Below are 26,239 nucleotides of genomic sequence, written 5' to 3' on the forward strand. Positions count from 1 at the left end.
TTACCTGTCTTAAAACGAACGGACCCTTCACAGCCACCTGTTTACAGATTTGTAATTGATCTTAGAGAGGTTAATAAGATTGTTGTGCCACAGTTTCCAGTTGTCCCTGATATAACTGCCTTGTTAACCATGATTCCAGCCTCCGCTGCATGGTTCTCAGTGATCGATTTAAAGAATGCTTTCTTTAGCATCCCAATTGCAGAGGAGAGTAGAGACATTTTTGGCTTCAGTTTAGGAGGTCGCAGCTTCTGCTTTAAACGCGCTCCCCAGGGCTACTGTGAAAGTCCATCAATATACAGTCAGGCTTTAAAAGCGCAGCTTGATGCACTTGTTTTACCTAGTGGCGCTATCCTTATTCAGTACGTTGACGATTTACTAATCGCCGCGGATACTGAAAAGATTTGCAAAGAAGCTACATTGTCATTGTTGCGTCATTTGTCTGCCTTCCATCACAAAGTGTCTCTCTCAAAATTGCCATATTGTCGACAAGAAGTGACCTACTTAGGTCATCTCTTATCGAAGGAGGGAAGGAAACTGACCCCAGAAAGAATTCAAGCCATTGCGCAGTTGAGTGTGCCTAGAACACAGAGAGAAGTACGTGCTTTCTTGGGCATTACTTCATACTGTAGGCACTGGATACCAAATGTCTCCTTGCTGGCAAAACCTTTGTTAGCATTAACATGTAAAGACACACCGAATCCTATCCCATGGTCTGAAGAGTATCAGAAAAGTTTTGTGGAATTGCGCAATGCATTATATTCAGCTCCTGTGTTGGGTTCCCCTGACTACAGTAAGCCTTTTACATTGTATGTTCATGAAAAAGATGGTTGCGCATTATCAGTGTTAACACAGCCTTTTGGCGATAGACCGCGTCCATGTGCATATTTTTCGTCAACCTTGGACCCGGTAGCGAGGGCATTGCCAAGTTGTCTGAGAGCTACAGCCGCCGCAGCTATGTCTATTTGACAGTCTGCTGGCCTAGTGATGGATAATACATTGATTGTTATGGTTCCACATGCTGTGGACACATTGTTAAACAGGACCAAGACACAACACTTAACTAGTGCGCGTTTGTCTGGATATGAACTGACACTGTTAGCAAATCATATACACATAAAGAGATGCAACACGTTGAATCCAGCTACATTATTGCCGATTCCAGCAGACCTAGATGAGATTGAGCAACATGATTGTCTGTTCAGAACAGAAGAAGAGACGAAAGGGAGAGTAGATCTTAAAGATACTCCCCTGACTGAGTGTGATGGTAACTTATGGGTGGATGGTTCGTGTTTCAAGCTTCCAAATGGTGATACGACTGCTGCATATGCTATCACTACTTTGCACACGATTGTTGAAACTGCACGTGTGCCACAAAATTCGGCTCAAGCAGCAGAATTGATTGCCCTTACGAGAGCATGCGTGTTGTCTGAAGGAATGAAAGTGAACATATATACGGATAGCCAGTACGCCTTTGGCGTGGCGCACAGTTTTGGGCGATTGTGGAAAGAACGTGGGTTCCTGACTTCGTATCGAGCTAAGATTCAGAATGGCAAGTTGGTGAATGATCTCCTTGAGTCACTGACCCTACCGTTACAAGTTGCGGTTATAAAATGCAGTGCGCACAAGAAAATCACTGATGATGTTGGTCGTGGTAATGCGTTTGCTGATGAAACCGCGAAAGAAACAGCAAAAGATGTGAAGACTCGAATGTATGTTGCAGGCCCTGCCAGATGGGTTGGTGATGTTGGAATGTGTGAAAACACAATAGAGAGTGGGAAGTCCCTTCAAGCTGAAGCCACAGAGAAAGAGTTGAGCAAGTGGAGAGAAAGTACGGGTAAGTTGGATGAGAATGGTTGTTGGATTGATTTGTCAGAACATAGACGATGGTTGTTACCTGATGCATATGTGGTTACTATGGCACATGGAATGGCACATATCAGTATGAAAGGAATCTGTAAGTTGTTTGCTCCAGTATGGCAGAATGCTGGAATTACCAACTGTGCAGAGAATGTGGTCAAGAATTGTATGGTATGCTTGAAATACAACCCTGGTAGGGGAACCCCAACTCCAGCTGGTCATTTTGCGCCTCCATCATATCCATTTGAAGTTTTGCAGCTAGATTTTATCCACATGGAAAGGTGCAACAACCTGAAATATGTATTGGTGGTTGTCTGCGCTTTTTCGAAATGGATAGAGGCATATCCCCTAAAAGACAACACTGCTCTATCCACAGCCAAAGCCCTTGTGAAGGAATTTTTCCCTAGGTTTGGAATGCCAAGAATGGTGTGGAGTGATAATGGGAGTGAATTTGTGGGTTGAGTGATGAAGAATGTGTGTGAGGGATTGGGGATTAAGCAGAAGTTCCACGCTGCAAATCACCCCCAATCAGCTGGATTAGTAGAGCGCTACAATGGCGCTCTAAAACTCAAGCTGGCCAAAATCCAGGCGAGCTCCGGTCTTAAATGGCCTGACGCTCTGCCTCTAGCACTCCTGTCCACCAGAATAACCGTACACTCACGAGTGGGACCTAGCCCATACAAGATTATTTTTGGCCGCCCGGCCAATGTATGGGGTGTGCCAAGACCGGAGAAATTCAGCGAAATCGAACATCCAGTACTGCTTGATTATTTGTACAAATTGACGGCTAAATTGCGTGTTTTACACCAACAGGTGCATGATACTCTCCCCCAGGCCTCTGAAGCTCCAGGACACCCTATCGACCCTGGCACATGGGTGCTCATCAAGAATTTCCAGCGCAAAAGCAACGATGAGCCCCGTTGGATTGGCCCTCATCTCGTACTTCTGTCTACAAGATCAGCTGTTCGAGTAAAGGGGAAAAAGAACTGGATCCACGGCGCCCACATCAAAAGGATACCTTTGCCTCTACCGTATGACCAGTGGGTCCAGGAGGGTATCGCTGACTCTGAAACAGACACTGTACCTCGTTTTGTGCCGTTCAGTGATGCACGCGTAAGAGGCACAACTTCAACACAACAGAGTGATTATATTTTGCAAGAAGCTGTGCCACCGTCAATTCGATTGGACCCCACAGAGCCTGAACTCTTGTTTCAAGATCAGACAGTACCTGGCCGTTTCTGCTATAACTTAAGACCAAGGCCTATGGACAAATAAATATTCTTTTCCTTACCTTTCTGTTTTTGATACCATAGCTCTCCCATCTGAAGGACTTTCTTGATTTTTGTTTTTCGAACCACCATCCGGGTTCAGCCGCAGGGTCGCGGTGCCAAGACTTTGGGGTACAGGCCGAAGACGTTAGGTCAACGGTTCTGGTTGGTCTAGGGCGTTCCCTGGACTGACAGGCGTACTCCTTAGCAGAAGATACTCACCCGCCGCGAGCGGCACGATTAGAGGATGGAGTTTGTCAAGATGGAGAGACCCGCTGTGGAAATGAACTTTAAAACGAAAATATGTAAAATAATGAAGAGCAAACGTTTTGTATTATTATGTTTGTTTATATTATGTAGTATGGTAGTGTTTACTGTAGGATTTGTATTCTTCTCCCCTCAAGAGCCCATTGCACCCACTGTACAGCCTATACCTCCTCCTACTGTCTCCTCACACTCTTTTCACCCTCTGCCTGAACACGAACAAGCTAGACGATCAGAGTTTGTAAACAACTCGTTTATTCAGCTCCTGCACCAGCACCAACTAGTTATGAATACAACCAATTGCTGGGTGTTTGGTTTAATGCCACATACCATTAATAAGGGTATTCCTTATCTAGTGCTGCCGTTTAGTTACAATGGATCGTCATGGGCATTCCAGACCATGTTTCTCTTTGCATTAGATGCCTACTCCCCGCGACAACCGCGTTCTATCAGACCTAGCACAAATAATAAAGCTTTAATGAAAGGAGTTGCCGATATGAGCAGAGATATCGATGCATACTCATCTATTCCCAAAGATGAATTGAGAGCTTATGTAGGGTGGAACACGACGGGGTATAGTATTAGTCTGGGTGAAAGACAGCGAAAAGTTTCATCCCCAATTTGGGTCGTACCCCACATAGGTCGGTTCTGTTTACAAGGTAATGGTCAGAATCCTAGAGCTCAACTGGGGAGAAGTGACTGTACTGAAACGTACACTTTTCCATCGCAGTTTGCCCTGCGTTTTTGGCTGCCAAGGGTACATATTTTGTCTGCAATGACCGAGCATATACATGGTTGCCCCCTGATTTCTCGGGCACATGTTATATTGCAAATCTGCTACCGCCAACATTTACTGCTGCCTCTGACTATCACAAGACCAGAGTTGTGAGAGGCGTGATTAGTAAGGAGGATACTTCCGGTCAGGAAGCGGGAGACTTCTTTTTGGGTTTCCTGCCGTTTTGGGGACCTATGGTCAATAGTAGGAACCTGAGACAACTGACTCGTGTGGTTGAATCCACTGTTAATGTTACGGCTGGTGCCCTTGGTAATTTGACAGCTGAGCTCCAAGCGGATCGCCTCATGACTTTGCAGAACCGCATGGTTCTAGACGTCATACTTGCAGACCGCGGTGGGGTATGTAAGGTTATCCAATCTAGCTGTTGCATTTTCATACCAGATAACGCTCCAACAGTTTATCAAGCCATCTCCAAACTGCATAAAATATCTGAATCCATACACGTGGATAAAGGAGATTGGTCACTGGTGGGGTGGTTCTGGGAACTGATATCTGCCTGGGGTAGGAAAATTCTGATGGTCATTGGAATGATCTTAGCCATCCTTTTCCTGTTCTGTCTGTGCATCCAGTGTGCTCCTGCGATATGTGGCCTCTGTGCTACATTATGTGTAAGGAAACCTGTATCGAGGGACGAGCTAAGTAATAGGATGATGCTACAGCAACATCTCCATGACTTCGTGAATATTGACCTAGACTCGGATTGATGTGAGCATAGTTATTGCCTATGTAAGGGCAAAAGGAGGGTCTGTAGTACTTTACAATTTGGGACCGCGTGGGAGACAGGGCCCTACCCCTGTCTATCCCGGTATTAGCGAACCGCGAATGGTCAATGCGGTATGTACAAGTGCTTTATATAACGTTTTATTGATAAATGCACTATGTATACGTTATTATACATTGACTCCGTGGGTTCCATCTTAGAGCGGTGGCCATCTTATGGTTGCCCTCACATAGGCTACATATTATGAAGCAAATACGGGCCTTTAGAGCACATGTGCCTTCCTTTGACTTCTCTGTGACCTGGGTAGCTTGGCTCCGCTGCCCCAGGTCAGTCCGGTCCCACGAGCTCCCCGTCCTACGGCCACCTGTGATTAGCATCAGGGCTTGACACACCATAAAGCCTTTTCATCCCACACGAGCGTCCAGCTAATCTCTTTCACACCTGACTGTTCCTGCTTTATGGCTTGTTTTCTAAACAGGAGATGCTCGTGTTTATTGGGGCCTGTTGATATCTGATGTGGGATCTGAGCCTCGCTGGGTAAATAATTGTGGGCTGGCTTAACTGGAATGTGGGATGGTCATCATGACTCTGCCTTTTCGTTTGTAATGTATACATGTATATGGCCATATCATAAAACAAGGAATGTATGCCTGAAGCAGGATATTTTGTATTTAAGGAGAAGTCCGTTTCTGTAACTTTAAGCAGTCTCCTGAGAACATACACGCTGTTGTACTTCTAAGATACTTGTAATTGGTCTGCAGCCAATAAACTGATCTTTGACTTCACCCAGAAGACTCTGTGTTTCTGTAGGTCTGAAACAGGAAGAACCCGAAGTCATAGGGTGTGTTCCCCTGCACCGCTGGGCTTAAAATTCCCAGTACTTCAAGAAGGCAAACCACACGACCCTAAACAGGCACAATTCTTGTCCAAATAGCAGCAAACGGGCATTGATAATGGACTTCCTAAAAGTAGCCACCAAAACAACGGAGGAGTCGTCAGGTCTTGAATGTAATCAATCATACAAATTCAACACAAACTGACAAAGCCCCACAAACTATCAAAGAATCAAATCTGACCCCATCTGGGGATAGAAATATAATAAAAACTGAGACAGAACGTAAAGAAAAGAAACAAGCGGGATCAGTCATCCTGGGTGCCAAAAACCAAGAAAACCTGAGTCCTCCGCAACTACCTTTCAAAAAACTTCCTCCCTTGGAGATTTCCCAAAGGAAACATTCCGAGGTAATAGAGGTTCTAATCCATCACCATCAATCCCAATCTCACCTGGATTACTTACTTCAGTATCAAGAACATCAAACTTCACCAGGACATCGTGATCACAACGGTCACACCGATAAAATCAACCTTCACAGTAAAAGTAATTCAAAATAATCAAATAACCAGCAGTCAGGGGATAGCCAACTTAAGTTTTTTACCACTCAAGTCCTCGTCGATCCATTCCCCCATATGCTGGAAATGACAGACCACCCATGGCAGGAAACACCAAATGACACATTGAATCGCCTTTTAAACTACCCGGAATCAGCCTCCAAGATATCACAAAATCAAAAAAAGGCATCACCCATCAATTCTCCATCTCGCTCAAGCGAATTGCCCCATTCGGACCACAGTGCCAACTCAGCTCCATCGACAGTCACACTATGGCCCCACTTGCTAAGTACAATGGACACAATTGGCAAAGCAATGATTTTATACGCAGACAAATTAAATATTCTTGCAATCCATGTCCACGGGGTCGAACAAAAACTGCAAAGCTTCAATGAGATGATCCTGAAGGTTCAGCAAGATCGGGAAACCACCTTTCAAATGTGCCATTGCCATTGCACTCGAATAATTGACAAACTAGCCTTAGTTCCAACTATACTTACTGAACTTCTGAATACAACAAGGGAAGTCGCAACTAAGCCTACTACTCCAATTAAGAATGATGTAATAAATAAATCGGAGCAAGAAAACGTAGCCCCTAAGGGTTCTAACCTAGAATGTCTCAATCCTTCCGTAGGCCTAAAAAATAGTGCAATTGAATCAACATCCATAAAGATTAAACTCACCGAGTCAATAGCACCCATAAATAACCTACAAAGTGTTCCCGATAATCCAAGTACCCAGGATTTTTCATCTCAAGAGCAACATAATAAAACACTGGAAAGTCAGCTAAAAGTCCCCACGATCCTATCAAAACGGGAACGTAAACGACATAGAAAATCCAGAAAGCGCAAACAACTAAGCAAGGTATTAGACCAGTCCCTGGCAACATTAATCCAAAATGGAACATCGCAAGAAGCAACCACAACCCATAGCAGTACGGAAGCAGTAACCCCCAAGGAGCAATCAACCTTTTCCCCAATTTCACCAACCATCCCTAATACCTCGAACCAAAATCTAAGGGATTCGTCTCCGTCAAGGAAATTATACAGCTTATTCAAAAATGGAGCTGGGAAGGGGAAAAAGAACCCTAAAACCCAGGCAACACAAGCACCAGTGAGTTGTCTCAAGTTGGCAGAAAGGAAAACAAATTAGGGTGCGTACAACTCGGCAGATGAAACTGGCACAGTCGTAAGGCGACTTGCGGAAACAAGCAGGGGTGGCGCAAACAACCAACAAAACACCAAACCAGAAACTCGCGATCCATCTCAGATCCTAGGACAATCAACGGTAGTGAAATATACGGAAAAAATCTTGGATAATGAATTGGAGTACGATCCCCCAGTTAATAATAAAGTCGTCTTCAACCCACAATATGTTTCAAGGGGGTTGCACGACGTATTAAATAGAAATGTCTTGCTAAAATTATTCAAAGCTCTCCCATCCTTAAACAACATAAACACCAACGACATCGAAAGTATTGAATTCAAACAAAACCTGTGTTCCACTGGTCAGGAAGCTACAATAGCTACATTTACTAACAAAATGCTTGTTGACCTCATCTGGCAACAGAAGGACACATTTGGCAAATGGGGAATAGAGCTAAAAAAGTTAATTCCCCCGCGTTATCCCAGTCCATTACAACCACCCTCTAATACCACGAGCCTCCTAAAAGGAGCAAAAGGCCCAGATTATCAAAGTCAAACGAGGGATAAAGAGCACCAGGCCAGGAAAATCACTATCACTCTTGAGTACGCCGAAGCCGGCAAACCTTCGACACCCTGGGTATTAAAAAGAGAAGGCTCATCCCTGGGAAAGGCATGAACATCCTCAACACAAGCCTCCCAATCGCATCAAGGATGTACCATTTGCTCCTGGAACGTGCACAGTCTTCACCCAAAATCAGAAGATCCAGATTTCATGAATTTTATTACACAATATAAGATTCTCCTTTTTCAAGAATCCTGGCAGACAACTCCATCCCCCATAACAGGCTTTAATGAATTTCTGAATCCAGCTAAAAAAGCCACCAGACATGGAAGAGCAAAAGGAGGACTCTACTTTTATTTCCACAGAAATTCCATGGCAGGCTTTCATCGTAGACTTAGACTGTTCCTGGATGTTGTGCGTTAAAATAGATGTCCCGGAGACCTTCACCCTGCTTATCCTCAATATCTACATTCATCCTGCATCTAAAAAAAGAAGATAAGAATTGAACAACTAATTACCTCAATAAAACCATTAAAACTCGCCTATCTGGATGCCAAAATTATTCTGTCGGGCGACTTTAATATGAACTTACTACACGAAAGGAGTAATGGAACAAAGGGGCCCATACAAGCCCCCAATCGACAGGACACTTCTGGCAAGAAATGCGCATTTCGTTTGAAAGACCTCTCAATGTGCATACTTAATGGCCAAGGTCCTACCGATCAGCCCGCTGCATATACTAGGGTTACACAACAAACACGTTCCATCATAGACTATACTATTACAGATTGTGACCTTCTCCCGCACATTACGAATTTTCAGATAAAAGATCGGGCTGAAAGCGATCATCAGCCACAATCCTTCACAATATTAATAGCCTTTAAAATTTCAGCGAAAGTAAAGGCGCTATCATCTCTAACACAATGTTATAATTTAAAACGCCTTCGCTGGAATAAGAACAACATCAAGGCCATCGAAAACACCTATATCAGTCTTTTGGAAAAATCCAGCTCTGAAACACTAACCATAAAAGCTTGGGAGTTTTTTATTTTTGAAATTAACAAAACATTTTCTAAAAATACTCATGCTCGCCAAGCCGGAAATTCAAAAGGGGCTGTTTGGTTCAATAATAATCTGAGGAAACAAAAACAACAACTAAATAAATACATCAGACAATTACGATCTCGGGGTCCAGAAAGCTATCAGGAACTTCTGCCATTAATTGCAAAAACTAGGAAACAGTTAAAAAATGATATAAAACGTACAAAAAAAGAGTATCAAGAACATATCTGGGCTAAACTCCATCATGCCTGCAAATTGGGGGATTCCAGGCTTTTCTGGGAACAAATAAACCAACTAACCAGTGGCCGGAATCAACATCTCCATTCGGAAATACTGGAGGCCACATGGAGTGCCCACATTGAACTCCTTTACAACGAAGCTGTACCCCGATCGGCTCCAAACTGTGAAGAACAAACTGGGAAGGAGGCAGGAGGCCGAGACCAAGTTAACGGCATTACTAACCTCGAACCACCTGGGGATTCAGTGCTATTCACAGAAACTCAAGTGCTAAAAATAATAAAGAATCTAAAATCGGAGGGAGCCCCCGGTCCAAACGGCCTACCAAACGCCTTGTTCCGACATGACCCTGTATTCTGGTCCCAAGTTTTGACTCCCTTTTATTCCAAAGTCACAGCAGATTGTCAAATCCCTGAGTCCTGGAGAGGAAGTATCCTTACCCCAATCCATAAGTCGGGTCCACGTTCGGACCCCTCTAACTATAGACTGATCGCTTTAATAGATGTAGAGGCGAAAATGTATGCATCTAACCTCTTAGTAGAACTAGAGGCCTGGGTTAGTCTAAAAAACCAAATACCTCCAACGCAAACTGGATTTCGGGCGGGGATGGGCACCTTGACAAATATCTCCGCTGTCACTCTCTTAGTCAATCAGGCCTTCGAAAAATCAAGGCCCCTGTATGCCTGCTTCGTGGACCTTAAGGCGGCCATCGATAAGGTTTTGAGAGCCGCTCTATGGGCTAAGATGCAGGCCTGGGGGGGTTCCGCCGAGACTCCTGGAGGCCATCATCAACCTGTACTCTAACACCTGGGTGCAAATTCAGAAAGGAGACGGGTTAAGGGTCACCGGTAAGATTTCAACTCTGAACGGGCTAAAACAAGGTTGCGTCTTAGCGCCCTGATTGTTTAATATCTACACGTCAGATCTCGACAAATTCCTTCAGTTAATTCCAGCTGACCCTCCAAAACTGGGCAAAATACCAACGCCATGCCTTCAGTATGCAGACGACATAGTACTACTAGCACAAACACCAGCTGGCCTGCAGAAACTGATCACGGGACTAGGAGCCTATACCACCTCCAACCAACTTACGATCAACCATCAAAAGACAAAAGTAATGCGTTTTTCAAAACATAACAAAACCTCGTCCAGGTACTCCTTTTCCTGGAAATTGGGCGAACAACGATTGGCCTGCGTAACTTCCTATAAATATCTAGGCTTTCTGCTAGATAGCAAGTTAAACTTCAAACAACACTAGGAACAAGGAAGTATAAAAGCAAAACAACTGCTGTTCGCCTTTAAAGTCTTGAAAAAAAAGCTCACAGGTTGTTCTACCAGCCACCTGCTTCAAGTGATCGCTGCAAAATGTTTGCCCTCCATCTCATACGGTTCAGAAATCCTGAATACCAAAGATGCAACTACCCTAAATACAGTACAATCCGTATTCTTCAAAAGATTGTTTACAATTACGATACACATCTCACAAGACCAAATCCGTCTAGAATTTGGTGACCTGAACCTTCACATGGAAGCACCGCTTTCCAATCCAGTCCAAAGCTTGCTTTCTGATCTTGAGGCATTTCAATTGGTCCAACTGGTTAAATTCCCGACTCACATCGGTGGTCACCTGCTGGATCCATTTTTAACAAACATCTCCTCTAATATTGAAGTGTTCCAGCCCAAGCCTATGGCTTGGACTGATCACTATTTGATCGAAATACATATTTCTACTAACATCCCTCCAGCTAATAACAACCTGCCTAAGACCCTCAAGCGCCCTTGGAGAAGTTTAAATTTGGAGCACTTTCACAATCTGCTGCTGCAGTGCCAACCTCAACCCCCTCAGGAAGTCTCCCGTGGCTATGACGATTTTTGTAAATGGCTTGCCCAGTCTCTAGATGTCCTTATACCAGCTAGGTGGTGTAAGGTTAAATCCGGCCCCCCCAGTCCCTGGTATGACGAATCTCTTAGGGTACTGAAAGCTTCGTGTAAGAAAGCAGAACGCGCTTGGCGCAAAAACTATGATACTGAGCTTAAAGCAGCCTATAGATCTTGCATCAGGAAGTATCATAGGGCCATTTGTTTAGCCAGGGCTGCTTTTTATTCACAAGAAATAAAAAATAGTACCAACCCTACTAAGACCATCTTTAGGGTGTGCAAGGACCTCACCAACAAAAGAACTACCTCCACATTCACTGCCTCTATGACACACTGCGAAGATCTGGCCTTGTTCTTCGTTGAAAAAGTGGAGTCTATATACAGGTCGTTTACTACGCCTTTTGTCAGTGAAATCAACAGTGCCCCTTTGACCTCTAAATTTTTATTAGCCATCCCAGGTCCTACCCAAGAGGAGTTTCTAAATTTGACGATCAAAGTTAAATCTGGTTCTCCGGATGATCCTATGAGACCCATACATTTCCGGGATTTCGCCGAATGCTGCTACCCGGCGATGCAGAGTTTAATTGATCTCTCTTTTAGAACTGGTAGTGTACCCACTGCTTGGAAGCAGGCCACTATTATACCAATCTTAAAAAAGCCCTCTCTTGACCCTTCCAAATCAGAGCATTACCGACCTATTTCCCTCCTTCCATGGATGGCTAAACTAGCCGAAGCTCACGCCAACAGGGTCTTATCCCTTCACTTGCAAGAAACAAACATTCTAGATAACTCCCAGAACGGTTTTCGAGCTGGTCACAGTATTGAGACTGCTCTCTTGGCGGTCGTGGAACATATTAGGACAATATTAGACCAAGGTCAGACGGCGGCACTGATCCTATTGGATCTAAGTGCCGCTTTCGACACGGTCTCCCACCATATTCTTCTACACCGCCTTGTGGAGGCAGGAGTTGGAGAACTAGCACTTGATTGGTTTCGATCATTCCTTACGGGTCGAACCTTTAAAGTTTCTACTCCTCCTTATACTTCTGCCCCACGCCCCATTCTGCAGGGTGTACCACAAGGTTCGGCTCTCAGCCCCACTCTTTTTAATTTGTATGTTGCTCCGTTGGCGCAGGTAGCAGCCAGTTTTGGTCTTACTATAGTGTCATACACCGATGATACCCAGCTGGCGGTCTCACTTAATGGCGATTCCAACATGACTGCCCCTACCTTTCAGGCAGCCCTCAAAGCTGTCGCCGGTTGGCTGGCGAACAATCGCTTACAACTTAACGCCACCAAGACGGAGGTCATTCTTTTTGGTAGAGACAGCGCGCTCTGGGGAGACCAATGGTGGCCTCCTGAATTGGGTCCTGTCCCTACTCCTGTCGCCGAAGCCAGAAACTTGGGCGTATGGCTTGACGATTCATTGTCTTTTATTCCCCACATCAAGCGTGTTGCGGGAACTTGTTTTGGTGCCCTACAATGCCTACGGCCTATTTTTAAATTTTTTGATGCAGACACCAGGCAGACCATAGTCCAAGCTCTTGTGCTGACCAGATTAGATTACGCCAGTTCCTTATTTTTAGGTGTTAATCAAGCTGAGCTTGCCCGCCTTCAACGGGTACAAAATGCTGCGGCCAGGATGCTGGTTGGTCTCCCTAAATTTGTTTCTGCTCGCAGCACTATCCATGACCTCCATTGGCTTCCAGTGGCCCAAAGAATTAAGTTTAAGGCGCTGTGCCTTACTTTTAAAATTCTCAATTTGGCCTCCCCTCCTATTCTCGCCCAGACTATTCTCCACTATGTCCCCTCACGAGCTCTTCGGTCTGCGGGGTCCAATCTAGCCATTATCCCTCGTTTTAAAAAGTCCAGAATGGGTGGACGCTCCTTTTCGGTAATGGCGGCGACACTTTGGAACTCTCTACCTGCCTCACTTCGCTCCATCCATGATTTGTTTCTGTTCAGGAAACTATTAAAAACTCACTTATTTTCTTCTGTATAGTTTAATATGTCGGTCTTCATTGTTGTGTTGTGTGTTTCCATCTCCTGGTAGCGCCGGGACGCCTCTTGGCTGCGGCATCTGTGCGCTATATAAGAAATAATAACATAACATAACAACATAACAATTTGGATTAAAAAACCAGAGCATGGCCAGACAAGGTGCTTTAGTCAAGTACTATTGGAGGATGAGGGAGGCAGAAGATAATACCCTAGCTCATCGTTGTTGGGCTGAGATCGAAAGTCAAGCTAGACAAGCCAACTCGACGACGAGAACACTGCAGGAATCCTTGTCGGCGTTACAGCTAGAGGAGGTCTGGTCAATACCAGTAACGTATTCTGGATTTTAAAATGCGGTAAATTCCGCAATCAAGAGGAACTCCCTACTAACTGACAAAAAATCTTTTTCCAAAAAATATCACGCCTGGGCCGTGATTCAGACATACCAGAGGCTACCGCAAAGGTATTTGACTGAACATATTTCTTACTATAAAAAGCATTACTTGATGTTACTACGACTGGGTTCATTCCCCTCAAAAGATTTAACCCCGCAATGGAAATACGTATGGCCATCGAAGGAATGTCGCCTTTCCTGTCAAGGGGACGAGTCACTATTACACTTATTATGCATATGCCCTATTTTATTGAAAACACGTAAATCCATCCTTCGGGAGATTTTAAAGAAAGAACAGATCAGAACATGTAGAGTTGCGGTCATCAGGTGTCTTGGATGGTTCTCAATTCCACTCTCCTGCAGCGCTATAAAATTTTGGAAAGCAGCAGCAAAAGAATTGGACAAAATTTCTTCATGATAAGCAAACATATAACTCTTTGATGGACTCTTTACTTTGATCATGGCTTCCTTTTCCAATGATTTCTTCCAGATCTAGGTTTCAAAATGATACAAAAAATAATAAGAATAACTTTTTTAAATAATTATATCTTTTAGATACACATGTTTACATAATGTCTAGAACTAGAATTTAATGATGGTTTGCCATCCTTTTATGATTTTTGACTTGACTTGACTTGACTTGACACACCTGCTTTAAGCTGGTGGTCGTAAATAGCACTATAAACACACATTGGCACAGTCAATAGGTCCCACCTTTCTCCTGACATTTTTCGACTTTACCAATATTATTTTCTGATGCTGTTCAGTACCAGCAAAATAAAAACCTGCTTGTTTGCCAATGCAGAACAGCATCAGCAAAAACAAAAAAAGTTGCTAGAGAATGACGATTCTCCAATTATTATGCAGAGAGAATCTTGATTTCATTAAAGACAAACGGAGGCTAACATTATGCAAATACTTTTATTTGCGGCCCAAACATGCAGCCCGTTAAAGAACGTTAATACATCATGACACAGCTGAACAACTTGAAGAAACTCCAGAAAAATCCAATTAATCTTTAATATTGTTATCTGAGGATAAAAAAGGTACAATGTATAGTGAAAAAGTATAAAGACTATTAAAGTAATGTAATACAATAATAAACTAAAAGATCAAAAGTAAATGAGTTCAACCCAAACCTCTTCAGGGAGAGGAGGGTGGGATAATGTTAGCCTCCGTTTGTCTTTAATGAAATCAAGATTCTCTCTGCATAATAATTGGAGAATCGTCATTTCATTACAAGACCGGAGGCTACCATTATGCATGTTTAAAGCCATGTAGAATCACACTGCTAACATGCTCAATAGGTCTCAAATAAAACTTAGAAAAGGTAGCTGCATTAGACCAATCTGCTGCTTTAAGTATTTCAGGCAGGGAACCTCCTGCCCAGAATACTTTGCTAGCCATTGCACCCCTTGAGGAGTGAGCTCCAAATTTAGAAAGATCAATACCTGCTTCATGCATGATCGTTCTTATCCACCTGGCAAGGGTGGCTGAGCTTACAGGTTTAAAAGGTCTAACATAGGATAAAAGAAGTTGATCCGAATTAACATCTCTAAAATTTGCAATTTTGTTTTCATAACATTTCATACAATTAACAACACACAGTTTTTCACATTCGTGGAAATAAGGATAAAAGATAGATTCAGACATTGTTTTCGTTCTTTTCCAGATGTCGAAATGGACTCCTTCAGAGGAGTAAAATCTGTTAGAAATTTCTAGAGCTCTAATATCAGAAACCATTCTAAAGGAAATTAAGCATAAGAGAGTAGCCAGTTTCATTGAGATCTTTTTAAGGGAAAGTAGCTCATTGGCAGGCCAGGAAAGGAAGAGATTAAAAATAAGATTAACATCCCAAAGGGAATGGTAACGAGCTTTGGGAGGTCTTTTCAGTCTAATACCCTTCATAACTCTTTTAACAAGGGAGTTGCTACCGATGGCAAGGTTATTAATGAGAGCGTGACCTGAAGAAATTGCAGATCTATAACAATTAATAGTTCTAAAGGAAAGACCCAAATCAAAGCGGTGAGCAAGGTAGTTAGCTATTTGTTGAAGAGGGCAAAGTACGGGATCCAAATCCCTTTCCAGGCACCAACAAGACCATTTCCTCCATATCCCCTTGTATCTTTTCCTTGTACCTGGAGCCCATGAATCTTCCAAAAGGCTTTTAGCTTCTCTTGAAAGATCAGAATATCTTTCTGAATTCCTGATATCCTCCAAGGAAGAAGGTTCAAATTCCCTTCCAAGACCAAGGGGTGTTCTTCTCCGTCTGGGCCCTTGAGAAGGCCCGGGGATGAGGGAATCAGAAGAGGAAAGTCTACTGCTAACTCCATCACCCCCGGGAACCAAACCTGTGATTTCCAGAAGGGGGTTATCAGAATGATTGAGTAAGACTCGTGTTTGACTTTCCATAAAAGTCTCTGAATCATTGAGAAAGGGGGAAAAGCGTAGGCTTTGAACCCTGCCCAAGATTGAAGAAAAGCATCCACTCCTGACGCATATGGGTCCGGTCTCCAACTGAAGTATCTCGTTACCTGGTGAGTCAGTCTGCTGGCAAAGAGGTCTACTTCTATCTGTCCCCAAATCACTTGAATCTGAGAGAAGATCTCCTTCCTCAATTTCCAATCGCTTGCATCTTGGAGGAAACTGGAGTTCCAATCTGCTCTCACATTCTGAGACCCAGGGATGAATTCTGCTCTTATGGTAATCTTGTGTTCCCAACAAAAATACCATATTCTTTGGGCAAGTTCTGATAGAAATTTTGATTTCGCGCCCCAAGGCGATTTATATAGGAGACAGCTGAGAAGTTGTCTATCCGTATTAGTATGTTGGAGTTTTTTAACATTTCCTTGAAACTCATAATTGCATTGAGAGCTGCAAGCATTTCCAAGGAATTTATGTGAAGGAGTTTTTCTTCCAGAGACCACCTCCCACCTGTCTCTAAGTCTTCTAAGCGGGCACCCCATCCCTGGTTGCTTGCGTCTGATTCTAAGGTAAAGTCTGGTACATTGCCGAAGATAGCTTTCCCGTTCCAGGCTTGAAGGTTTTTCAACCACCAATGGAGATCCTCTCGGGCATCTTGCGAGAGAGGAACGGAGTCCTGGTACCAGAGCCCTTTCCTCAGGCCTAAAGCCTTTAGTCTTTGTAGGCCCCTGTAATGCAGCGGACCCGGTGATATTGCTTGGATGGATGAAGGAAGGAGTCCTAACATCCTGGCCAGATCTTTTAAATGGATAGACTCTTTGGAGAGAGTATGAGAAACATTTTTCCTTATTTTGGCAACCTTCTTGTGAGGGAGGGTTTAATTGGAAAGAACGGTATTCACGTTGAAGCCCAGGAACTCTAGACTTTGAGAGGGAACCAAAACAGACTTTTCCGAATTTATGATGAATCCCAAATCTTGAAGCAGATTCATAGTTGTGTTCAAATGATTCATAATTTCCAGCTTGTCTTGAGACATGATAAGGATATCGTCTAAATAAATATTAAGACGAATCCCTCTTTCTCTGAGAAAGCTGACTACTGGACGTAGAACCTTGGTGAAGCACCAAGGGGCTGAGGATAGACCGAAAGGAAGGCATTGGAATTGATAGAGGGTTCCTTTCCATGTGAAGCGAAGGTACTTGCGATAACTCTCGTGCATAGGAATGGTAAAATAGGCATCCTTCAGGTCTAATTTTACTAACCAGTCCCTGTTCTGAAGGATGTCCCTCAAAAGATGGATACCTTCCATCTTGAAATGTCTGTAAATTAGGAAATTGTTTAATGACTTGAGATTTATGACGGGACGCCAGCCCTTGTCCTTCTTTTTGACGAGGAAAATGGTACTTAAGAAACTCTCTGCAGTTTGTGAATGTGGGATTACAATAATGGCACCTTTGTCTAACATTTGAGAAATTTCTATTTCTATTAATTTTGAATTTTCCTTGTCTATAACGATTTCCTTTGGGATTTTGTTTTGGAAAGGTTCCTTCCAAAAATCTATCTTGAACCCGGTTACAGTTTCTAAAACCCATGGGTCTTGAGTGATTGTGAGCCAATTGTTCGCAAAATGTTTGAGTCTCCCAGCCACTTGCAAAGGAGGGGGGGGAATTCACACTTACCTTGGAAGGATTGGTACCTAGGTCTTCCACCACGGGACATCGAACCTCTTCCTCTTTGGGGGTAAAAGTTCGATCTAGTTCCTCTGTAGGGACGAGAGTCTCTTCCTTCTTGCGGGTAAAATTGGGACTTAAAATAGCCACGGCTGACAGATTGTCCCCTTCTGTCAGCCCTTCGAAAAAGTGGTCTTCCACCGAAGACTCTGCGCATGTTGGATTGCGCCTTACTGAATGCATTAAAGGTGGAGACATATTTACCCAGAGATTTTACGAAGTTGTCACCAAACAACAAGCTTTTAGCATCACACATGTCCTCTTTCGCTGAAAGATCCGCGAGTTTTGGATTCATTCTAAGAAGGACAGCCTTCCTCCGTTCGGTGATTAAATTTGCGTTAGCATTTCCAATGAAACAAATTGAGCGTTGAGCCCATCCCCTCAAAGTTTCAATGTCAATGGGAGAGCCATTGGATCGAGCTTGTTCAGTCATATCAAGGATTCTTGAAAGTGGGCCCAGAACGTCAAGAAGTTTATCTTGGCATTGTTTTAGGCATCTTTCAATACCTTTTCTTGGGTCTCTGCCAGACTTAAACAGGAAGGTGATTAGCTCTGGGTCAAGGTTGGGTGTATTACAAATCTTGTCCTCCGAAGAGGGACGAAGGCATTCATTACGCAATAAATTGCGTGTATCTCTATCCAGTGGTTTTCTTACCCATTTAGATAAATATTTACCCACGTGAGGCATAGGCCACCACTCTTTGCTGCGAGGGTGTCTAATGGCAGTGGGGTTGAACATGTCCTGACCAAAAGAATCTTTAACAGTGAGTGAGGAAGTTGAGGGTAGATCCAGGTCTTCGTCAAGATCCTCAGGGGTATCTTGTGGATCAAATATAAATTCATCCTCCTCTAGGTCAGAGTCATTCGTAAAATCATTGGTGTTATATAAAATACCATTATCTATAATGCCGCTAAGGGCACCTCTTCTCCTAGTCCCAGAAAACTGGGATCTCTCTATTGTGCTGCTATGAGCACCAACATCTAATGTAGCGCGGGGGCTACCAAATTCAAAAGCATGGGTTGATGCCTCATTCATGTGTTTTTTCTTCATAAGTACTTTACCCCTAATCTTGGGTGCACCGCCAGAGGGTGAATCCCCATCTGAAAGAGAGAAGTACGTCTCTTGCGGAGGTGAAATTCTTTTCCTTTTTAATAGAGCAGCATTAACTGCTTCTTTAATTGATATTTTAACCTCCTCATCAATTAATTTCTTTAAATTGTCCCCTAGGGGTTCTATATTTGTCTGGTTAGCGTCACTATTCATTCTTTCCAAAGCTTATTAAGGTAGAAGTCTTGAAAAAAGGATGCAGGCCTGTGATAGTCAGATTACTCACAGTTACTGGAATTGTTGCCAATCTACACGAAGGTATTAGAAATCCTTTGTAAATTATTCTGAGAGAAAGCCACCGGGTGGCGATCTTGTCTCATTCAAAACCTGAACTTCTTTCAAGTACACCGTTTTCTGATGGATCTGAAAGGGGCGACTGAATCAGTTAGTCTCACGCGCACGGAAAGAGCAGCGTAACCATGGGAACTGAGGAAAGGATGAGACGCGCTTCCTGTTGAAGCGCGTCTCGCTCCCCTCCGTGTTGCTATGACACGGAGTCGACAAAGGGATAGCTGACGTAGGAAACGAGACGCGTGAAGCGCGTCTCGTTTCCAAGCATTTGAAAGGAAACACTGGTCTCCGCTTAGCAGGGTTAAAGTCTATTTATATCCAAATACTTACACTACGCTAAGTTCCTTGAGCCCCAAAAAAATACTCGCAGCACTCGAAATCGAACTGGCACATCTCGTGATCGTACTGGCACATAGGAAACAGTTGAACAGAAGGCTACAAAGCGATAATATGACAATGTGTGTAGGGAAATTAGGGTTACTCCGCTTGCCATAAATTGGACAAGGGGTGAGTGGGAAACCTGAAAAGAAGGTTTAATTAAAAAATATAGACAGGTTCTAAATACAAAGGAATGTCATTTAAATACAAAAGGCCATTACAACAGCAGTATAACAACAGCAAACATACAATGAGATCGATGTTGAAAAAGGGTTACAGGGAGGTTGTACAGATAAACATCCTTTGGCAAATATGGTACAATTATCATAAATAAACAGGAGAGATATAGAAGAGTACTTAGCTGTGTCAGAGCAGCGAACAAAAGAGGAAGATGAGAGCCTACTCAGCCCACTCATCATATTGCCAACGTTCTATTTTATTATGATGTATTAACGTTCTTTAAAGGGCTGCATGTTTGGGCAGCAAATAAAAGTATTTGCATAATGGTAGCCTCCGGTCTTGTAATGAAATAATGAGATATACACTCGCATACATAACCACACATGGATGCACCATTATGTGGTGACCATTTTTTTAACTTTCACTTTACCACACCAAGATAGTGAATAACAGTGTAGAAGGAGTAATTTAAAAATATGCACTAAAGTACATCAAAGTGATGAAACAGAACTCAACAGGGAGAGACAGTGGGCAATGAAGGAGAGGGTGGGTCAAAATCAACATTACAGTGAGAGTAATGTGAGGTATGGTAGAGCAAAAGAAGAGATTGTGTCCTATATAAATGCAACCAAAAAAGAAAGACCGGGGAAGCAATGGACACATTTGCGGGGTAAGAGTGGCAGCAACAAAGAGAATGTGAGGAATGACAGGAATGTAAGTGGAGGCTGACCACAGAGGAGAGAGCAAGAAAACACATGCCCTTCCTTGGAATGCTAAAAACAAAAGAATAAGTAGTTCCTGGTTTGGGACCATGGAAAGATACTAGTCTTCCAATCAAGCAAATGGTAAATGGCTATACTCAAGGGCAGGGAGAAACACAAGAAGAGAAGGAAAAGCCATTAAAAAAGGCAATTGAATGAAAACAAAAGCCAGCCAATAGGCAAAGAAAGGTAAGCAATGGGCTGACTCAAAGCCACTGCTAGTATTGGTATTGTCCACAATAAGTCTTCAACAACAGACATCTGAATGCTGTCTGTAAGCAAGACTTAGAAACACTTAGCTCATACCTGCAAAAATGAGTGACAAATACATTAGAACTCAAGTTAGCACTTGGCACAGCACTCTGAATGTGCACTTAACCAAGATCCAGTATTACAGTATTTGCAGTTGTGCTGTTCTATTATAATGCGTTGCTCCATACACTTTAGTACTTTTCAGCACACTATCTGTTAGAAATTGGATTACTTCTTGAAGGAGGTGAGAACTCACTTCAAATAATAATCACAATACTTGTCTGGGTGATCCTCAAAAGCCACTAAATAAATCTATCTCAAACCTTCTGATAGATTGGCACAAAGTAGTCAAGCATGAATTTAAGTTAATGTCTAAAGTATTGATGCAGTACTCAAACAGTAAGTGAAAGCACAACACAATTAAGAAAAATAGAGAATATTTTAATTAATAAACTGACACAAAAATTTTAAAAAATCCAGTTGGAATCAGAGTTATGAGTTTTCAAAGAGTAAGTTTGAAAATTGCCCCAACGGGTAAGAAGCGCCAACTGCGGGAATCTGATCGCTCCGGCCTGGAACAAAGTCAAAAGCTCAGGCTGAGTATGTTAGAGCATGGTCCGGTTACAGGACCAGGTTTGTCCCACTGGAAGTTTTGTATTCTGGATTTGATGCAAAGACTATGTGGCAGAACTCTAAGGGGCTCTGCGTTGCACTGCTTTGCTTGATGTTGGATCTGATGAAGCCTTTGGTGAGGAGCTGTTTGTTGTGGCTGTGTGTGCTTCTGCATCCCGCTACATTGGATCTAGTGAGGCTTTCAGTTGGGAACTGCACATATCTGCATCAGATCTAGGGAAGCCTTTAGTGAGGGAGTGTTGCATTGCTTTGGGTCTGGTGAACCCTTTGGTGACTAGCTGCGGGGCTCTGTATTGCTTTGCGTCGGATCCCGTGAAAACCCTCTGTTAAGCTGGGAGAAGTGTACTCGGACTTCATGTGAGGGTCCAGGACCTTGAGGACATTATTCTCTACTTCTTCTATCCTCTATACCACACTCCTCTTTATCTCAACGCGACATTCTTCCCATGTTTAGTGCCCAAGCTAGTGCCTCATCCATTTACAAATTCCTTAGTACTCCCATTGTACACAGATCTAAGCCCCCTACGGAGCTCCAATGGGAATCTGATTTTCATTCTTCATGACCTATTACACTTTGGGATAAATTATGGTTGAAACTCCGCAAGACCTCAAGATCAGCCAGCACGACTCAAACACTTTTCTTTATATATAATCGACTTCTGTTTACACCGTTGTCCTTACATAAATTTCAACCCACACTTTTTTTAGATAGTTGGTTTTGTAATACCCCTCACGCAGACTTATTTTATATGCTCTTTTCCTGTCCCTACACACATCAGTTTTGGTTAAAAGTATGGTCTCAAATTAACACTATTTGCCATGCTCATTTCCCTTTCTACCCTGAAGCTGTATTTCTAGGCACATTATCTGATCATTGGCAATCCCTTTTTCATAACACGGATATAACAAAAAATTGGAAACATTCCACACAACTCTCCTTTCAATCTTGGTGGTACAGTGTTTGTTATAATCATCGATTAGATCGTGCCTATGTATCTCCTATGTCTCTACTCCTGAAAAGAGAACACATATGGTCTCCTGTGACTATTTTCTGAGATGCACAAAGATCTACCCGTTGTCATCCTTCATCGGAAGAGGTCCCCAAACCACCATGACTTATTAATAAAGATAGACTTTTATATTTGTAATTATATATTTTCTCTTATTTCTTCCGATTTAAATTGATGTTATACTCTGTTTTTACAGCAATTTTTTCCTTCTATTGTTCATTACCGTTCAAAGTTTTACTAAGCTTTTCCACCTTCATATGGATTTATATTATTTACAATATTAGTGATTCCTTCGCCCCTGTTTCTTCTTTTCCCCACCCTCTCCCTTCTTTCCTCTCTTTTCTCTCATACGTCCTATAATTAAATGTTCTATATGCAACTATTTTCAATTCATTATTTTTTGCTTCCATATTGGTATGTTTTAATTCACATAATGCTTTTACTTGTCATTTGATAGCCTGTTAGATTGCTTGTACTTGGTTGCATTTTCTCAAACATAAAATCTGTTTAAAACTTTTTTTAAAAAACGAAATCATTAAATATATTATAAAAGGACCTTGAGGACAGCACTTGAGGGTCAGAACTCCCACTGAAACCAGCAGTTGTGTCAGGTTCAGTTGGTACTAGTCAGCTGGGAAGCAGAAAAGGCCTATGGAAGCTTTTGGTGTCCCTGTAGCTCAAAGTGCATCAGTTAAGTGACCCTTGGAGTCCCTTCCGGGGTTCTGAGTTCAAGGTAAGAAGGTCCAGTCTTCCTTCAGGATCGTCAGACAGCAGGAAAGCCCTTTTTATGATCTTCATAGGTCCAGGAGTTTGTGACTGGGGGACATCCCTTTGTCTAACTCTAAAACCGGCTCTGGTCAGTTCCTCCCTTTCCCCTGGGTTTCGCTCTAGCCTGGCCGGTGAGACATGGGCAGGGGCAGGCCTGGTGTCAGCTTCTTTTGTACTGGCTAGGGAGACCCCTTGGAAGTGTAATCAGTTCACATGCACCGCTTCTCCCAAGCCATCCTGTAAGGAAACCCCACCTCTCCACATCCAGGCTCTTTGTCCACTGTCTAGGAGGAATACACATCACACTCTAGGCAGTTAGCAGGGGGCAGACATCACCGGGGCACTGGCAGTAAGGCAGCTTTAGGTAAGAAAATTACAACTTTCTAAAAGTGTCCTTTCCAAAATAGTAAATGAAAATCTGACTTTACTATTAGGTTGGATTTCAAATTCTTATTTTAATGAGTCCTTGAATCATTTTTCAAGTTAGTCCAAAACTGAAGATATTTATTATAAGGAGTTAAATTTGTAATACGGGGCTTTTTTTTGGGAGCGCCAGTATTGCCACAGTGAAAAATGACTTTGAAGGGTTTTCACTACCAGGACATGTTCAACTTTAAATATACATGTTCTAGTTTTTAAATACCATGCACCCTGTAAGCATTTGGGGCATTTGCGGCCTACATTAGGGCTGAATTTTAACTATTAACAAGCATTGACATAGCCAATAGGTCTCGCCTTTGGGACCTTATAAGTGTTTAGCTATGCAACATTTGATGTTGTTGCACCAAGGATATTGTGCTGCATAATAAAATACTTATAAGGTCCCAAAAGCGAGACCTATTGGCTATGCCAATGCTTGTTGACACCAGCGCTGCAAATTTGTATTTCATTCCTAATAGTATCCAACCACCAACTTTCCACTGAAAACACAGTTGATGAAGTCAGAGCTTCCCTTGAAGTGGGAAAAGGAAATCATTGTTTGCTATTGTGCAACAAGTTATTTCGTAGTTGCTGGAAGTGTGCTGATCGTCATGACCAATTCAAAACAAAGATGTGCTTTGAAATTTATTGGAGGCTATTCCTAATGTGTCAGTATACTACCTGAGGGATTTATTTTGTGCTGCATAACCAGGTCAAATGTACTAAAATATCATCCACGCATAAATATAATACGTCTCTGTACCCTAACATTTACAGACTTGTAGCTCTACAGTAGATTGTAGTACTGGAAAATATTTTTTTTGTCAAAGAAATTGAATTGACTATTGTTTTAGTTACAGCTTGAAAAATATATAGAATGCAGTTGCTGGAGCAAAGAATATTTTAGTGGAGGGTGACATCTCGTCAGTTCCAAATCCTGCCCATACGTTCCACACTGTCTTACCCAAGAATAAATGCATGGATGAGGCATCTGTATTAAATAACATTAATAATAATGTTGGGGAAATAATTAAGAAAGAAAGCAAAACGAGCATTCCTAGCATACACCTGCTATATGTAGACCCCCCCCCCTCCCAAAGCATTCTGTATGCTCTGCATTAGGTGTTAATTGTCATTGTGTAAAGCCTATAGTTTACTACAGTAAGGTGTATCACCAAAGAGATCCCAAAATCAAGCAAAACAGATACACTAAAGGTGAATGCTCGATAGACAAAATCTACACCACAGCAATCTTTCTCTGTAAATACATCAAAGATCCCGAATGTTTTATCCACCATGATTTAAGCATGGCCCTACTTTTTTCATCTTCTAGAAGATCATTAAAATATCTGATCCTGTGCCACAGAATCGAGGTATGTACTCCTCTCTGAACACATCTCATCTATCGCCTCTTCGGTGTATTTCAGATGCTCCACTGCATGAAGTTACCAACTTGCAATTAACCGCTTCAACGCTCTCGTACTTTGTCAGAAACTGTTGTATCATGTATATGTTGCTTAAGTTTTTGTGATATTCTGCTTTCAGACTGGAATGTTTCATGTACGCGTTAGTTGTGCTGGGCCGAGCACTCAGTCACCCTATATTTTGTTAATCTAATTTGTGCCACACAAAAACAAATAAATATGGAGAACTCCGAGTCAAAGGAGCATAGACTCAAAATATGCTGAACCAGCCAGGCAGATTCAAGCATAGATGATCTCAAATGCCATCTGCAAGTAAAGGCATCTATAACCAAATATTGCAGTACATTTGGCTCTCAATCAGTGGTTGTATGTGTACTATCAACTATACCCTGTAACTCTGTTATGGGAGCTCTACTTGCACTGCATCCATCACCCTATCACCCTATATTAATATGCACTCATCCGCAGTGCACGCCATGGTGTCTTGAAAGCATGCACACCACAGTGTCTTGAAAGAGCCTCAGCATTATAGGACACTAGTGGAAGCGGTAAATAAGACCACAAGTCTGTTCTCAGTGAATAATGCCTGGAGGCAATGAGACAGACACACGCACACCCCACTGTTCTATTTTCCCTTTATTATGGGCAGTTCCAACAGCGCTAGTATTAAACATGTACAAGTACAATTTGTGCTCATTTCATCTCTGCCTCCCACTAGGGACGACTCCGCCTTTCATCATGCTGACATCGATAAAATTAGTGCCACTAGCTTAGATGATCATAACAATGCTGGAACGATATATTTGCTAGAATAGAGAATGTATGACTCTAGATGATATTGTTTAAAACACGACTTTAAAGCGAGTTGGGTGATATATTTGTCTTCCAAGAAAGCAAGGAGGCCTCTGTGGGGGAGGTATCTGGCTTTTGAAATGGAGACTCGGCAAGAGAAGTCAGAGGTAGAGAGGCCTGCTGAACTCATCAGAGACCTCAGCTGTGAAAAGAAGGGCTTTTCCTGTGGCAAAACATAAGGCCTGGGAGGCTGCAGGAATGCCCTTCGAGCCAGAGTAGAACAGAGCCTGGAAAACTTAAAACTCTGCCTCCTTCCCGTCCGAACGGGGTGGATCTCTGGCCGTCACGCAGAACGACCCCTCCCTTCAAAGGGCCGACAGCTGCAAGTCACCTAGCCCCCAGAGCGGCCGGTGGGTAGGGGGAAGGCAGCATCCATTAGGAAGTGCTAATGGATTCAAGTGTTAAAATGGCAGACCACTAAACTTGCTGGAATACGC

The sequence above is a fragment of the Triturus cristatus genome, chromosome 5_2 (genome assembly GCF_964204655.1).
Source record: "Triturus cristatus chromosome 5_2, aTriCri1.1, whole genome shotgun sequence".
In the NCBI taxonomy this organism is placed as follows: Eukaryota; Metazoa; Chordata; class Amphibia; order Caudata; family Salamandridae; genus Triturus; species Triturus cristatus.